The following is a 17,166-nucleotide window of genomic DNA, read 5'->3' as shown; positions in this document are numbered from 1 at the left end:
GAATGTGACTGAATAATGTCTTGAAAAAGGAAAAAATGTAACTGAGAAAAAAGTATGCGGATACTGGTGAAGAAATGGCTTGGTCAAGGCTACGACTGCGCCAGTGTAATAAGTGGAGCTTACTCAGGTGTTCAAACGCTCATATCAAACCAAGAACCTAATGCTTCTGTAGTTCTTTATGAGTTTTAGTTTAGAAAACTATCTCTCCACAGAAGTGACAGTTACAGGGATGGTAAAAACAGCTCGGTTGCTTTAGCAACCTCAGGGAAACTGGACAGAAGGGACTGGTGCTTCAAATACAGCAGATCTGTAACATCTCAGGTGCATGTGACAATACAACATACACACTGAGTGTACAAAACATTAAGGAACCCCCCCCCCCCCTTATACCCCCAGAACAGCCTCAATTCATCGGGACATGGACTCTACAAGGTGTCAAAAGCAATCCACTGGGATGCTGCCCATGTTGACTCCAATGCTTCCTACAGCTGTTTTAAGTTGACTGGATGTCCTTTGGGTGGTGGACCATTCTTGATACACACAGGAAACTGTTGAGCGTGAAAACCCCAGCAGCATTGCGGTTCTTGACACAAACTGTTGCGCCTGGCACCTACTACCATACCTACCCAGGTCAAAGGTCATGCCAATTCACCTTCTAAATGGCACACACACAGGGCACACTCCATGTCTCAGTTGAGCGAATGTTTTCACACTTTTACAGTGTTAGTTTTTTGTACAATATTATTTAAAACACAAGAAAAACAGAATTTTGACTGCACTGGGCCTTTAAAACTGCAACATTTTCTCTCAGCTCCACGCTAAACTGTGTAGAATTGACCATATTCAATCCACCAAACAGAAAAATTTACAGAGTAATGGGAAAGGCATTTTGTGTTCACCCAAGGTTCCAAGCTTCTCATTCTTGACATTTTACAATGACTTCCAGATTCAACAGGGAATGCCGTAAGTTATCCCACAGAGAGGCTCCTGGGATTGGTCAGTCTGAGAAATAGAAACAACAGGATTTATGTGTGGAATCTCTACGATCCAGTGAGGTGGGGTTTAGAAGTATTATCCTCCTGCGTGTGTGTGTGTGGTGGAGGGGGGGGGGGGGTTCATGAAATAATTTGTATTACAAAACCCTTTCTGGGTCTTAATGGTACCCACTGTCTGTAACATGAATAGGGGAATGCAGGTTTCTAGTGTATCAGGATTTTTCACACCAAATTTACACATCCGTGGTTTTGGTCAGGGAATCATTGCAGCTTATTAGAATTTGTTTGGGTGATTTCTTTTTGGTTAGGGTTGTATCTGACCACACACATACAAAGACACAGCTGTTTGTTCACCCAAACCTGCCCACAATTGCTAATAACCAGTGGTGGAAAAAGTAATCAAAAGTCATACTGTAGTAAAAGTAAAGATACCTTCATAGAAAATGACTCAAGTAATAGTGAGTTTAGTGACTCTGCCAGATCAGAGGCAGAAGGGATGATCAAGGATGTTCTCTTGATAAGTGCGTGAACTGGACCATTTTCCTGTCAAAATGTAACAAGTACTTTTGGGTGTCAGGGAAAATGTATGGAGTAAAAAGTACATTATCTTCTTTAGTAAAAGTAAAAGTGGTACAGATACCCCCAAAAATGATTTAAGTAGTACTTTAAAGTATTTTTACTTAAGTACTTTACACCACTGCTAATAACCCATCTGCAACCTCCCGACTATATGTGATAAAGTGAAAATCTGGGGGACGCACCCAACCCTAACCAGGTAATAATAAAAAATGTGCAGTACAGTTAAATATGGGAAAATTCATTTTTGACAGGTCTTAAAGATAAATCTATGTTTCTGATTATAATTTGCAAAATTTTGGTAGGCTATTAGTTAGTCAACTTGTCTATTATTAGATACATGCAACTTTTCTTCTGTTACTACTTGTTGCCCTGGAAGACTAAATAAACCATTGCTCACCAGAATCATGGCATACAGTGACAGAATGTACATTCAATCTAGTTGTCATCTGTAAAATTGGTTTTGGCTTTCCTCTTTCTCTCACGCAGAAAATACATTTAGGGAGAAAATGTCATAACAAAAAAAAACTGGAAAGATTTTCCATACAAAATTTCCAAATGACATCAGTTTGACTGGTTTTAAATAAGTTAAATTAAGTTTGGCATGGATGTATATTTAATGTGGTTGAAATACTATCAGCTTTCATGATGCTGATTAAGACTGCACCTTTACAGACGGTCCCTAACCGCACATTTATTTCGTCAAGATGCTAAAAGAAAGAAATAATAGTTCTCCGATTCTGTTCCAGAGTCAAAATGTTATAGGCCTTACAGTCAGTGTCCAAATTTCAGGTCCGTGTTCCGTGGACTGGAAAATGTTCCGATAATAACATAGATTTTTACGCTGCCTCGGTGAGTGAGTTTATAAGGAAGTGTATTGGAGATGTTGTACCCACTGTGACTATTAAAACCTACCCCAACCAGAAACCGTTGATAGACGGCGGCATTCGTGCAAAACTGAAAGCGCGAACCACCGCATTCAACTATGGAAAGAGGTTGGGGAATACGGCCGAATATAAACAGTGTTGTTATTCCTGTTTGGCCCTGTCCGGGGGTGTCCTCGGATGGGGCCACAGTGTCTCCTGACCCCTCCTGTATCAGGCTGCAGTATTTATGCTGCAGTAGTTTATGTGTCGGGGGGCTAGGGTCAGTTTGTTATATCTGGAGTACTTCTACTGTCCTATTCGGTGTCCTGTGTGAATTTAAGTGTGCTCTCTCTAATTCTCTCTTTCTCTCTTTCTCTCGGAGGACCTGAGCCCTAGGACCATGCCTCAGGACTACCTGACATGATGACTCCTTGCTGTCCCCAGTCCACCTGGCCGTGCTGCTGCTCCAGTTTCAACTGTTCTGCCTTATTATTATTTGACCATGCTGGTCATTTATGAACATTTGAACATCTTGGCCATGTTCTGTTATAATCTCTCCAACGTCTGCCGAATAGAACTTCCTCACTCAACAACTCAACAACCCGGTCGCATTCCGCTTCGCTCCACAGGTAGTATCACATTTTCATTTCATTTCATTACAGTACAACGGTTTGATTTGTTTGATCGTAGCTAGCTACATAGCCGTCTTTGTATCAAAGAGAATTGTGTAGTCTAGAGCGATTTTCTAGGTTAGCTAGCCAGCTATTGTCGTTCTTTTAACGCAACGTAACGTAATCAACACTGCTAGCTAGCCAGCTAGCCCCCGAATAGCAGCACTGTGGAAACTATCACACTCAACGGAACGACTTGATTAGTGTAGTGTCAACAACGCAGCCACTGCCAGCTAGCCTACAAAGTCAACAACGCAGCCACTGCCAGCTAGCCTACTTCAGCAGTACTGTATCATTTTAATCATTTTAGTCAATAAGATTCTTGCTACGTAAGCTTAACTTTCTGAACATTCGAGACGTGTAGTCCACTTGTCATTCCAATCTCCTTTGCATTAGCGTAGCCTCTTCTGTAGCCTGTCAACTATGTGTCTGTCTATCCCTGTTCTCTCCTCTCTGCACAGACCATACAAACACTCCACACCGCGTGGCCGCGCCACCCTAATCTGGTGGTCCCAGCGCACGACCCACGTGGAGTTCCAGGTCTCCGGTAGCCTCTGGAACTGCCGATCTGCGGCCAACAAGGCAGAGTTCATCTCAGCCTATGCCTCCCTCCAGTCCCTCGACTTCTTGGCACTGACGGAAACATGGATCACCACAGATAACACTGCTACTCCTACTGCTCTCTCTTCGTCCGCCCACGTGTTCTCGCACACCCCGAGAGCTTCTGGTCAGCGGGGTGGTGGCACCGGGATCCTCATCTCTCCCAAGTGGTCATTCTCTCTTTCTCCCCTTACCCATCTGTCTATCGCCTCCTTTGAATTCCATGCTGTCACAGTTACCAGCCCTTTCAAGCTTAACATCCTTATCATTTATCGCCCTCCAGGTTCCTCGGAGAGTTCATCAATGAGCTTGATGCCTTGATAAGCTCCTTTCCTGAGGACGGCTCACCTCTCACAGTGCTGGGCGACTTTAACCTCCCCCACGTCTACCTTTGACTCATTCCTCTCTGCCTCCTTCTTTCCACTCCTCTCCTCTTTTGACCTCACCCTCTCACCTTCCCCCTACTCACAAGGCAGGCAATACGCCGACCTCATCTTTACTAGATGCTGTTCTTCCACTAACCTCATTGCAACTCCCCTCCAAGTCTCCGACCACTACCTTGTATCCTTTTCCCTCTCGCTCTCATCCAACACTTCCCACACTGCCCCTACTGGATGGTATCGCGCCGTCCCAACCTTCGCTCTCTCCCCCGCTACTCTCTCCTCTTCCATCCTATCATCTCTTCCCTCTGCTCAAACCTTCTCCAACCTATCTCCTGATTCTGCCTCCTCAACCCTCCTCTCCTCCCTTTCTGCATCCTTTGACTCTCTATGTCCCCTATCCTCCAGGCCGGCTCGGTCCTCCCCTCCTGCTCCGTGGCTCGACGACTCATTGCGAGCTCACAGAACAAGGCTCCGGGTAGCCGAGCGGAAATGGAGGAAAACTCGCCTCCCTGCGGACCTGGCATCCTTTCACTCCCTCCTCTCTACATTTTCCTCTTCTGTCTCTGCTGCTAAAGCCACTTTCTTCCACTCTAAATTCCAAGCATCTGCCTCTAACCCTAGGAAGCTCTTTGCCACCTTCTCCTCCCTCCTGAATCCTCCTCCCCTCCCCCTCCTCCCTCTCTGCAGATGACTTCGTCAACCATTTTGAAAAGAAGGTCGACGACATCCGATCCTCGTTTGCTAAGTCAAACGACACCGCTGGTTCTGCTCACACTGCCCTACCCTGTGCTCTGACCTCTTTCTCCCTCTCTCTCCAGATGAAATCTCGCGTCTTGTGACGGCCGGCCGCCCAACAACCTGCCCGCTTGACCCTATCCCCTCCTCTCTTCTCCAGACCATTTCCGGAGACCTTCTCCCTTACCTCACCTCGCTCATCAACTCATCCCTGACCGCTGGCTACGTCCCTTCCGTCTTCAAGAGAGCGAGAGTTGCACCCCTTCTGAAAAACCTACACTCGATCCCTCCGATGTCAACAACTACAGACCAGTATCCCTTCTTTCTTTTCTCTCCAAAACTCTTGAACGTGCCGTCCTTGGCCAGCTCTCCCGCTATCTCTCTCAGAATGACCTTCTTGATCCAAATCAGTCAGGTTTCAAGACTAGTCATTCAACTGAGTCTGCTCTTCTCTGTATCACGGAGGCGCTCCGCACTGCTAAAGCTAACTCTCTCTCCTCTGCTCTCATCCTTCTAGACCTATCGGCTGCCTTCGATACTGTGAACCATCAGATCCTCCTCTCCACCCTCTCCGAGTTGGGCATCTCCAGCGCGGCCCACGCTTGGATTGCGTCCTACCTGACAGGTCGCTCCTACCAGGTGGCGTGGCGAGAATCTGTCTCCTCACCACGCGCTCTCACCACTGGCGTCCCCCAGGGCTCTGTTCTATGCCCTCTCCTATTCTCGCTATACACCAAGTCACTTGGCTCTGTCATAACCTCACATGGTCTCTCCTATCATTGCTATGCAGACGACACACAATTAATCTTCTCCTTTCCCCCTTCTGATGACCAGGTGGCGAATCGCATCTCTGCATGTCTGGCAGACATATCAGTGTGGATGACGGATCACCACCTCAAGCTGAACCTCGGCAAGACGGAGCTGCTCTTCCTCCCGGGGAAGGACTGCCCGTTCCATGATCTCGCCATCACGGTTGACAACTCCATTGTGTCCTCCTCCCAGAGCGCTAAGAACCTTGGCGTGATCCTGGACAACACCCTGTCGTTCTCAGCCAACATCAAGGCGGTGGCCCGTTCCTGTAGGTTCATGCTCTACAACATCCGCAGAGTACGACCCTGCCTCACACAGGAAGCGGCGCAGGTCCTAATCCAGGCACTTGTCATCTCCCATCTGGATTACTGCAACTCGCTGTTGGCTGGGCTCCCTGCCTGTGCCATTAAACCCCTACAACTCATCCAGAACGCCGCAGCCCGTCTGGTGTTCAACCTTCCCAAGTTCTCTCACGTCACCCCGCTCCTCCGCTCCCTCCACTGGCTTCCAGTTGAAGCTCGCATCCGCTACAAGACCATGGTGCTTGCCTACGGAGCTGTGAGGGGAACGGCACCTCAGTACCTCCAGGCTCTGATCAGGCCCTACACCCAAACAAGGGCACTGCGTTCATCCACCTCTGGCCTGCTCGCCTCCCTACCACTGAGGAAGTTCAGTTCCCGCTCAGCCCAGTCAAAACTGTTCGCTGCTCTGGCCCCCCAATGGTGGAACAAACTCCCTCACGACGCCAGGACAGCGGAGTCAATCACCACCTTCCGGAGACACCTGAAACCCCACCTCTTTAAGGAATACCTAGGATAGGATAAAGTAATCCTTCTCACCCCCCCCCTTAAAAGATTTAGATGCACTATTGTAAAGTGGCTGTTCCACTGGATGTCATAAGGTGAACGCACCAATTTGTAAGTCGCTCTGGATAAGAGCGTCTGCTAAATGACTTAAATGTAAATGTAATCTCCACCCGGCACAGCCAGAAGAGGACTGGCTAACCCACATAGCCTGGTTCCTCTCTAGGTTTCTTCCTAGGTTTTGGCCTTTCTAGGGAGTTTTTCCTAGCCATCGTGCTTCTACACCTGCATTGCTTGCTGTTTGGGGTTTTAGGCTGGGTTTCTGTACAGCACTTTGAGATATCAGCTGATGTACGAAGGGCTATATAAATACATTTGATTTGATTTGATATTCCCTCCGCAAGGCAATCAAACAAGCAAAATGTCGGTATAGGGACAAAATGGAGTCTCAATTCAGCAGCCCAGACACAAGACGTCTGTGGCAGAGTCACCAGCCATGTCACGGACACCGATGTCTTGCTTCCAAACAAGCTAAACACCTTCTTTGCCCGCTTTGAGGATAATACAGTGCCACTGACGCGGCCCGCTATCAAGGACTGCACCCCCCCTCTCTCCTTCTCCGTGGCCAACGTGAGCTGCATCCCTAGCCGCATCCTCAGAGCATGCGCAGACTAGCTGACTGGTGTGTTTACGGACATATTCAATCGTTCCCTATCCCAGTCTGCTGTCCCCACATGCTTCAAGATGGCTACCATTGTTCCTGTACCAAAGAAGACGAAGATAACTGAACTAAATTACTATCGCCCCGTAGCACTCACTTCTGTCATCATGAAGTGCTTTGAGAGACTACTCACCTCCACCTTATCTACCAAACTTGAGTTTGCATACCGCCCGAACAGGTCCACAGACCTATCCCATCTGGACAAGAGGAATACCTATGTAGGAATGCTGTTCATTGACTACAGCTCAGCATTCAACACCATAGTACCCTCCAAGCTCATCATTAAGCTTAAGGCACTGGGTCTCAACCTGCCCTGCGCAATTGGGACCTGGACTTTCTGACGGGACGCCCCCAGATGGTGAAGGTAGGAAACAACATCTCCACTTCGCTGTTCCTCAACACTTGGGGCCCACAAGGGTGTGTGCTCAGCCCCCTCCTATACTCCCTGTTCACCCATGACTGTGTGGCCATGCACGCCTCCAATTCAATCATGAAGTTTGCAGACGACACAACAGTAGTGGGCTTGATTACCAACAATGACGAGACAGCCTACAGGGAGGAGGTGAGGGCACTCGGAGTGTGGTGTCAGGAAAACAACCTCTCACTCAACGTCACTAAACAAAGGAGATGATCGTGGACTTCAGGAAACAGCAGAGGGAGCACCCCCCTATCCACATCGACGGGACAGTAGTGGTGAAGGTGGAAAGTTTTAAGTTCCTTGGTGTACATATCACGGACAAACTGAAATGGTCCACCAACACAGACACCGTGGTGAAGAAGGTGAAACAGCGCCGCTTCAAACTCAGGAGGCTGAAGAAATTTGCCTTGTCACCTAAAACCCTCACAAACTTTTACAGATTCACAATCGAGAGCATCCTGTTGGGCTGTATCATCGCCTGGTATGGCAACTGCACCGCCCTCAATCACAAGGCTCTCCAGAGGGAAGTGCGGCCTGCCCAACACATCACCAGGTGCAAACTACCTGCCCTCCAGGACACCTACAGCACCTGATGTCACAGGAAGGCCAAAAGGATCATCAAGGACAATAACCACCTGAGCCACAGCCTATTCACCCCACTATCATCCAGAACGCGAGGTCAGTACAGATGCATCAAAGCTGGGACCAAGAGACTGAAAAACAGCTTCTATCTCAAGGCCATCAGACTGTTAAACAGCCATCACTAACACAAAGAGGCTGCTGCCAACATACAGACCCAAATCACCGGTCACTTGCCTATGTCACACGGCCATCGCTCATCCATATATTTTATGTACATATTCTTATTCCATCCCTTCACATTTGTGTGTATTAGATAGTTGTTGTGAATTTGTTAGATTACTTGTTAGATATTACTGCATTGTCGGAAGTAGAAGCACAAGCATTTCGCTACACTCGCAAAAACATCTGCTAACCATGCGTATGTGATAAATAAAATTTGATTTGACTTGAGGTAGACTACTATTCCATTTAACTCATCTAAACAGTACAGTTCCCTTGACGTGCTAGTTGAAGTCCCCGCCTTGTGACTATATCACATATACTGTAATATAGCCGGCACTGATATCATCCACATTTACCACTTCACCAAATCTTTCCCAAACATTAGGCTACTTTTCTGGCCCTCTCTCGCAGCTTTTCTCTTATTGAATTCAACTCTGACAGTGCTCTTTTTGCCTCAGTAGATCAACGTGAACTTTTTTCTGCCCAAGTTCACAAAATCATTTGGCAATTGGCGCATTTGGCAGTTGACATATCTCATTTTGGCATTAACGTGAGGCATCTGGCTCCTGGGATTAACAGAATGTGGGAAAGAGAAAGAGGGATGGAGAGAGGGAGGGATGGATGGAGAGACAGAACAATGGAAATGAAAGGAGGCCATATACTAAAACTGCTCCCTAGACACTGGAAGGAGACACACATCTGGAACTAAAAGGGGCCAATAAAAATTCTACAAACCCAGTATTCGCCTTAGAATATCAGCAATAAGAAACAACAGTAGTAAGAGTCTTCAGAAACCATACAGAATAGCAGAAAAACATTAGTAATAGGAAACAAGTATCTGTTATTGAACTGCAATCCAATACTTTATTTACATATATCTACGCCATGGCCATTTTAATAGTCAAAACTGTTGATGATTTTCATTAGGTTGATCTCGATCTTAATAATGATTTTGATCAATAACTGATTTGATTACATGGAAAAAGGTATCAGCAAACTGTACATGGATGGATGTGTTGGTCTTGTTGTATTAGTTAAGGAGTATTCCTCCCTCTAGTGGGCTATTTCTGTCTCCTCAAACCACTAAAACCTGTATCCAAACTCCTCTATCCTATAGCCTCTAACAAGCTTCCTCTCCAGACAGAAAGGCATGTAGAGTAGTGTTCGCTCACTGCCAAGCTACAGAATTAACTAGATAATAGACAAGACACTGTTTATTGACATGATCTGTGAGCCAATAGGACCTGTGCTGTACTTTATATATTTAATTTCCCGTCTAGAAAAGTAATTTGAGCAATGAATCAAAAGTAAGTCGCTCTGGATAAGAGCGTCTGCTAAATGACTTAAATGTAAATGTAAATGTAAAAGAAACAAGCACGTAGCAACTACAGAACATACTAGAACAACTATATCCCTCTCTACCTCTCACTCTCTGTCTTCCACTGTCTATCTCTTTACCCTCTCTCTCTATCTCTCTCTTTCTCTCTCTCCTTTCCTCTCCTCTTTCTCTCTCTCTTCTCCTCTACCTCGCTCTCTCTCTCTTTCTTTCTACTGTGTCTGGTATTGAAACTAGAGAGATGAGACTAATGTGGAAACACAGGCCATTACACTGATTGGAGGATCATGTTAATGTTTTTTTGGGCAGCAGAGAAAGGAGAGAGAGAAAAAAATAGGAGATTAGATGAGAGTAGCAGAGCAGAGAGGAGAAGAGAGGAGTGGAGGGAAAAGGAGGGGAGGGGAGAGAGTGAAGATGAGAGGAGAGGGCAAGGAATGGGGAGGAGCAGAGAGGACAGGAAAGGTGGCTGTCCTGAGAAACCAATAAGTAATTCCAGTGTCATTGATCTGTGTGTGTGTGTGTGTGTGTGTGTGTGTGTGTGTGTGTGTGTGAGACCAAAGAGCCATCATTACATTTACATTTACATTTAAGTCATTTAGCAGACGCTCTTATCCAGAGCGACTTACAAATTGGTGCATTCACCTTATGACCTCCAGTGGAACAGTAGTGCATCTAAATCTTTTCAGGGGGAGGGGGGGTGAGAGGGATTACTTTATACTATCCTAGGTATTCCTTAAAGAGGTGGGGTTTCAGGTGTCTCCGGAAGGTGGTGATTGACTCCGCTGTCCTGGCGTCGTGAGGGAGTTTGTTCCACCATTGGGGGGCCAGAGCAGCGAACAGTTTTGACTGGGCTGAGCGGGAACTGTACTTCCTCAGTGGTAGGGAGGCGAGCAGGCCAGAGGTGGATGAACGCAGTGCCCTTGTTTGGGTGTAGGGCCTGATCAGAGCCTGGAGGTACTGAGGTGCCGTTCCCCTCACAGCTCCGTAGGCAAGCACCATGGTCTTGTAGCGGATGCGAGCTTCAACTGGAAGCCAGTGGAGGGAGCGGAGGAGCGGGGTGACGTGAGAGAACTTGGGAAGGTTGAACACCAGACGGGCTGCGGCGTTCTGGATGAGTTGTAGGGGTTTAATGGCACAGGCAGGGGAGCCCAGCCAACAGCGAGTTGCAGTAATCCAGACGGGAGATGACAAGTGCCTGGATTAGGACCTGCGCCGCTTCCTGTGTGAGGCAGGGTCGTACTCTGCGGATGTTGTAGAGCATGAACCTACAGGAACGGGCCACCGCCTTGATGTTAGTTGAGAACGACAGGGTGTTGTCCAGGATCACGCCAAGGTTCTTAGCGCTCTGGGAGGAGGACACAATGGAGTTGTCAACCGTGATGGCGAGATCATGGAACGGGCAGTCCTTCCCGGGAGGAAGAGCAGCTCCGTCTTGCCGAGGTTCAGCTTGAGGTGGTGATCCGTCATCCACACGGATATGTCTGCCAGACATGCAGAGATGCGATTCGCCACCTGGTCATCAGAAGGGGGAAAGGAGAAGATTAATTGTGTGTCGTCTGCATAGCAATGATAGGAGAGACCATGTGAGGTTATGACAGAGCCAAGTGACTTGGTGTATAGCGAGAATAGGAGAGGGCCTAGAACAGAGCCCTGGGGGACACCAGTGGTGAGAGCACGTGGTGTGGAGACGGATTCTCGCCACGCCACCTGGTAGGAGCGACCTGTCAGGTAGGACGCAATCCAAGCGTGGGCCGCGCCGGAGATGCCCAACTCGGAGAGGGTGGAGAGGAGGATCTGATGGTTCACAGTATCGAAGGCAGCCGATAGGTCTAGAAGGATGAGAGCAGAGGAGAGAGAGTTAGCTTTAGCAGTGCGGAGCGCCTCCGTGATACAGAGAAGAGCAGTCTCAGTTGAATGACTAGTCTTGAAACCTGACTGATTTGGATCAAGAAGGTCATTCTGAGAGAGATAGCGGGAGAGCTGGCCAAGGACGGCACGTTCAAGAGTTTTGGAGAGAAAAGAAAGAAGGGATACTGGTCTGTAGTTGTTGACATCGGAGGGATCGAGTGTAGGTTTTTTCAGGAGGGGTGCAACTCTCGCTCTCTTGAAGACGGAAGGGACGTAGCCAGCGGTCAGGGATGAGTTGATGAGCGAGGTGAGGTAAGGGAGGAGGTCTCCGGAGATGGTCTGGAGAAGAGAGGAGGGGATAGGGTCAAGCGGGCAGGTTGTAGGGCGGCCGGCCGTCACAAGACGCGAGATTTCATCTGGAGAGAGAGGGGAGAAAGAGGTCAGAGCACAGGGTAGGGCAGTGTGAGCAGAACCAGCGGTGTCGTTTGACTTAGCAAACGAGGATCGGATGTCGTCGACCTTCTTTTCAAAATGGTTGACGAAGTCATCTGCAGAGAGGGAGGAGGGGGGAGGGGGAGGAGGATTCAGGAGGGAGGAGAAGGTTGCAAAGAGCTTCCTAGGGTTAGAGGCAGATGCTTGGAATTTAGAGTGGTAGAAAGTGGCTTTAGCAGCAGAGAGAGAAGAGAAAATGTAGAGAGGAGGGAGTGAAAGGATGTCAGGTCCGCAGGGAGGCGAGTTTTCCTCCATTTCCGCTCGGCTGCCCGGAGCCCTGTTCTGTGAGCTCGCAATGAGTCGTCGAGCCACGGAGTGGGAGGGGAGGACCGAGCCGGCCTGGAGGATAGGGGACATAGAGAGTCAAAGGATGCAGAAAGGGAGGAGAGGAGGGTTGAGGAGGCAGAATCAGAGATAGGTTGGAGAAGGTTTGAGCAGAGGGAAGAGATGATAGGATGGAAGAGGAGAGAGTAGCGGGGAGAGAGAGCGAAGGTTGGGACGGCGCGATACCATCCGAGTAGGGGCAGTGTGGGAAGTGTTGGATGAGAGCGAGAGGGAAAAGGATACAAGGTAGTGGTCGGAGACTTGGAGGGGAGTTGCAACGAGGTTAGTGGAAGAACAGCATCTAGTAAAGATGAGGTCGAGCGTATTTCCTGCCTTGTGAGTAGGGGGAAGGTGAGAGGGTGAGGTCAAAAGAGGAGAGGAGTGGAAAGAAGGAGGCAGAGAGGAATGAGTCAAAGGTAGGCGTGGGGAGGTTAAAGTCGCCCAGAACTGTGAGAGGTGAGCCGTCCTCAGGAAAGGAGCTTATCAAGGCATCAAGCTCATTGATGAACTCTCCGAGGGAACCTGGAGGGCGATAAATGATAAGGATGTTAAGCTTGAAAGGGCTGGTAACTGTGACAGCATGGAAATCAAAGGAGGCGATAGACAGATGGGTAAGGGAGAAAGAGAGAATGACCACTTGGGAGAGATGAGGATCCCGGTGCCACCACCCCGCTGACCAGAAGCTCTCGGGGTGTGCGAGAACACGTGGGCAGACGAAGAGAGAGCAGTAGGAGTAGCAGTGTTGTCTGTGGTGATCCATGTTTCCGTCAGTGCCAAGAAGTCGAGGGACTGGAGGGAGACATAGGCGGAGATGAACTCTGCCTTGTTGGCCGCAGATCGGCAGTTCCAGAGGCTACCGGAGACCTGGAACTCCACGTGGGTCGTGCGCTGGGACCACCAGATTAGGGTGGCCGCGGCCACGCGGTGTGGAGCGTTTGTATGGTCTGTGCAGAGAGGAGAGAACAGGGATAGACAGACACATAGTTGACAGGCTACACAAGAGGCTACGCTAATGCAAAGGAGATTGGAATGACAAGTGGACTACACGTCACGAGTGTTCAGAGAGTTAAGCTTACGTAGCAAGAATCTTATTGACTAAAATGATTAAAATGATACAGTACTGCTGAAGTAGGCTAGCTGGCAGAGGCTGCGTTGTTGACTAAGTAGGCTAGCTGGCATTGGCTGCGTTGTTGACACTACACTAATCAAGTCGTTCCGTTGAGTGTAATAGTTTCTACTGTGCTGCTATATCATTCAGCGTGGTCTGAATATCAAATCAAATCAAATTGTATTTGTCACATTCGCCGTATACAATAGGGGTAGACCTTAACGTGAAATGCTTATTTACAAGCACTAAACCAACAACAAAGTCCAAGAAAATAGGGTTAAGAAAAAGTAATAAATAAACAAAAGTAAAAAATGTAATTAAAAGTAACACAATAAAGTAAAAATAACGAGGCTAAATACAGGAGTTACCAGTACTGAGTCAATGTTCAGGGGTACAGGTTAGACAAAGTCATTTGTACATGAAGGTAGGGGCAAAGTGACTATGCATAGATAATGAACAGCGAGTAGCAGCAGTGTAAAAACAATGTAAATAGTCCGGGTGGCCATTTGATTAATTGTTCAGCAGTCATGGATAGAAGCTGTTAAGGAGCCTTTTGGACCTAGAGGTGGCGCTCCGGTAGCGCTTGCCATGCGATAGCAGAGAGAACAGTCTACCATGATAGTTTGTTGGTGATGTGGACACCAAGGAGCTTGAAACTCTCGACCCGCTCCACCACAGCCCCGAATGGGTGCTGCGTGACTGGAGTCTTCGACAATGTGTTTGGCCTTCCTCTGACACCGCTCGGATACCGAGCAGTTGCCATACCAGGCGGTGATGGATGCTCTCGATGACGCAGCTGTAAAACTTTGAGAGGATCTGGCGACCCATGCCAAATCTTTTCAGTCTCCTGAGGGGGAAGAGGTTTTGTCGTGCCCTCTTCACTGCTGACTTGGTTTGGACCATGATAGTTTGTTGGTGATGTGGACACCAAGGGGCTTGAAACTCTCGACCCGCTCCACCACAGCCCCGAATGGGTGCGTGTTCGGCCCTCCTTTTTCTATAGTCCACGATCAGCTCCTTTGTCTTGCTCACGTTGAGGGAGAGGTTGTTGTCCTGGCACCACACTGCCAGGTCTCTGACCTCCTTCCTATAGGATGTCTCATCGTTGTCACTGTTGTGTCGTCAGAAAACTTAATGATGGTGTTGGAGTCGTGCTTGGCCACGCAGTCGTGGGTGAACAGGTAGTACAGGAGGGGACTAAGCACGCACCTCGTGTTGAGGATCAGCGTTGCAGATGTGTTGTTGCCTACCCTTACCACCTGGGTGAATATGTCAGTGAAGACACTTGCCAGTTGGTCCGCGCATGCTCTGAGTACACGTCCTGGTAATCCGTCTGGCCCTGCGGCCTTGTGAATGTTGACCTGTTTAAAGGTCTTGCTCACATCGGCTACGGAGATCGTGATCACACAGTCGTCAAGAACAGTTGGTGCTCTCATGCATGCTTGAGTGTTGATTGCCTCATAGCAAGCATAAAAGGTGTTTAGCCCGTCTGCTAGGCTCGCACCACTGGGAGGCTCCCTGCTGGGTTTCCCTTTGTAGTATGTAATAGTTTGCACGCCCTGCCACACCCGATGAGCGTCAGAGCCTGTGTAGTAGGATTCAATCTTAGTCCTGAATTAACGTTTTACCTCTTTGATGGTTCGTCTGAGGGCATAATGGGATTTCTTATAAGATTCAGCCTTTAGATCGTTGAGGGAGTTGCATGTGGATTCTTGTTGGGATATGTACGTACGGTCACTGTGGGGATGACGTTGTTGATGCACTTATTGATGAAGCCAGTGACTAGGTGGTATACTCTTCAATGCCATTGGATGAATCCTGGAACATATTTCAGTCTGTGCTAGCAAAACATTCCTGTAGCGTAGCATCCGCGTCATCTGATTAGCATAGACTTCTGTATTGAGCGAGTCACTGGTACTTCCTGCTTTATTTTTTCTTGTAAGCAGGAATCAGGAGGATATAATTATGGTCAGATTTGACAAATAGAGGGCGAGGGAGAGCTTTGTATGCATCTCTGTGTGTGGAGTAAAGGTGGTCTAGAGTTTTCTTCCTCTGGTTGCACATGTGACATGCTGGTAGAAATGAGGTAAAATGGATTTATGTTCGCCTGCATTAAATTCCCAGGCCACTAGTAGCGCCGTTTCTGGATGAGCATTTTCTTGTTTGTTTATGGCCTTTTACAGCTCGTTGAGTGTGTTCTTAGTGCCAGCATCTATTTGTGGTGTAAGTAGACAGCAATGAAAAAATATAGATGAAAACTCTTCTTAGATAGTGTGGTCTACAGCTTATCATGAGGTATTCTACCTCAGGTGAGCAATACCTCAAGACTATCTTAATATTAGACATCGCACCCCAGCTGTTATTGACAAATAGACACACACCACCATCCCTCATCTTACCAGACGTAGCTGCTCTGTCCTGCCAATGCACGGAGAAGCCAGCCTACTGTATATTATCTGTGTCGTCAAAAGATATTACAGTTTTTAACCTGTTAGTACTCTAGGGGCAGTATTTCATTTTTGGATAAAAAGACGTGCCCGTTTTAAGCGCAATATTTTGTCACGAAATGGAATTGATAGTTTTGGAAAGAAGAGACTCTTACGTATCCAGAACTGCAAAGATTTTCACTGTGAGTCCCTTAGAACAAATGCTTCGGGCAAAACCAAGATGTATGACCGACCAGGAAATGAACAGGATTTTTGAGGCTACGTTTTCCATGATCGTCTTATATGGCTGTGAATGCGACAGGAATCAACGGACACTTTATCTTGTTTCCCCAAGGTCTCTGCAGCATTGTGACGTATTTGTAGGCATATCATTGGAAGATTGACCATAAGAGACTACAATTGCCAAGTGTCCCGCTTGGTGTCTGCGTGGCATTTGGTGCGCAAAAGTCAGCTCCCAGTGTTTTTCCATTCGAATCAGACAACAAAGCAGGCTTCAAGGACGATGCTTTCAATGGAGAGATATATGAGAAACCACCTTCAGGATTGATTCAAACAACGTTTTCCATGTTTCAGTCGATATTATGGAGTTAATTCGGAAAAAAGTTTGACGTGTAGGTGACTGAATTTTCGGTTAGTTTCGGTAGCCAAATGCATAGTAACAAAAGGGAACGATGTGTCCTACACAAGAATCTTTCAGGAAAAACTGGACATCTGCTATGTAACTGAGAGTCTCCTCATTGAAACATCTGAAGTTCTTCAAAGGTAAATTATTTTATTTGATTCCTTGGCTGGTTTTTGTGAATATGTTGCGTGCTAAATGCTAACGCTAAATGCTAAGCTAGCTATCACCACTCTTACACAAATTATTGATTTTCTCTGGTTCTAAAGCATATTTTGAAAATCTGAGACGACAGGATTGTTAAGAAAAGGATAAGCTTGAGAGCAGGCATATTTATTTCATTTCATTTGCGATTTTTAGAAATCGCTAACGTTGCGTTATGGTAATGAGCTTGAGGCTGTAGTAACGATACCGCATGCGGGATGGGGCGGACTATGAGGTTAATGTCCCGTTGGTATGATAGTCTCGAACGGGGATCATCAAGTTAATTCTCCAGTGATTTCACGTTGGCCAATAGAACAGATGGTAGAGGTGGGTTATCCACTCACCAACAAATTCTCACAAAGGACCCTGATCTCTGCCCCCTGTATTTCCGTCTTTTCTTCACACG

General features: G+C 47.5%; 1 protein-coding gene across 1 annotated transcript in view; it reads right to left on the bottom strand.

Annotated features, from left to right (window-relative positions):
• The window catches only part of trpc1 (transient receptor potential cation channel, subfamily C, member 1), a 59,353-nt gene that overhangs the window by 9,369 nt on the left and 32,818 nt on the right, over nt 1-17,166 (bottom strand). The gene's annotated exons all lie outside the window — the stretch shown is intronic.

This window comes from Oncorhynchus nerka, linkage group LG22 (genome assembly GCF_034236695.1).
Source record: "Oncorhynchus nerka isolate Pitt River linkage group LG22, Oner_Uvic_2.0, whole genome shotgun sequence".
Taxonomy (NCBI): Eukaryota; Metazoa; Chordata; class Actinopteri; order Salmoniformes; family Salmonidae; genus Oncorhynchus; species Oncorhynchus nerka.
The sequence above is the reverse complement of the archived record's forward strand: the minus strand, read 5'-3'. Positions and strand labels throughout refer to the sequence as shown.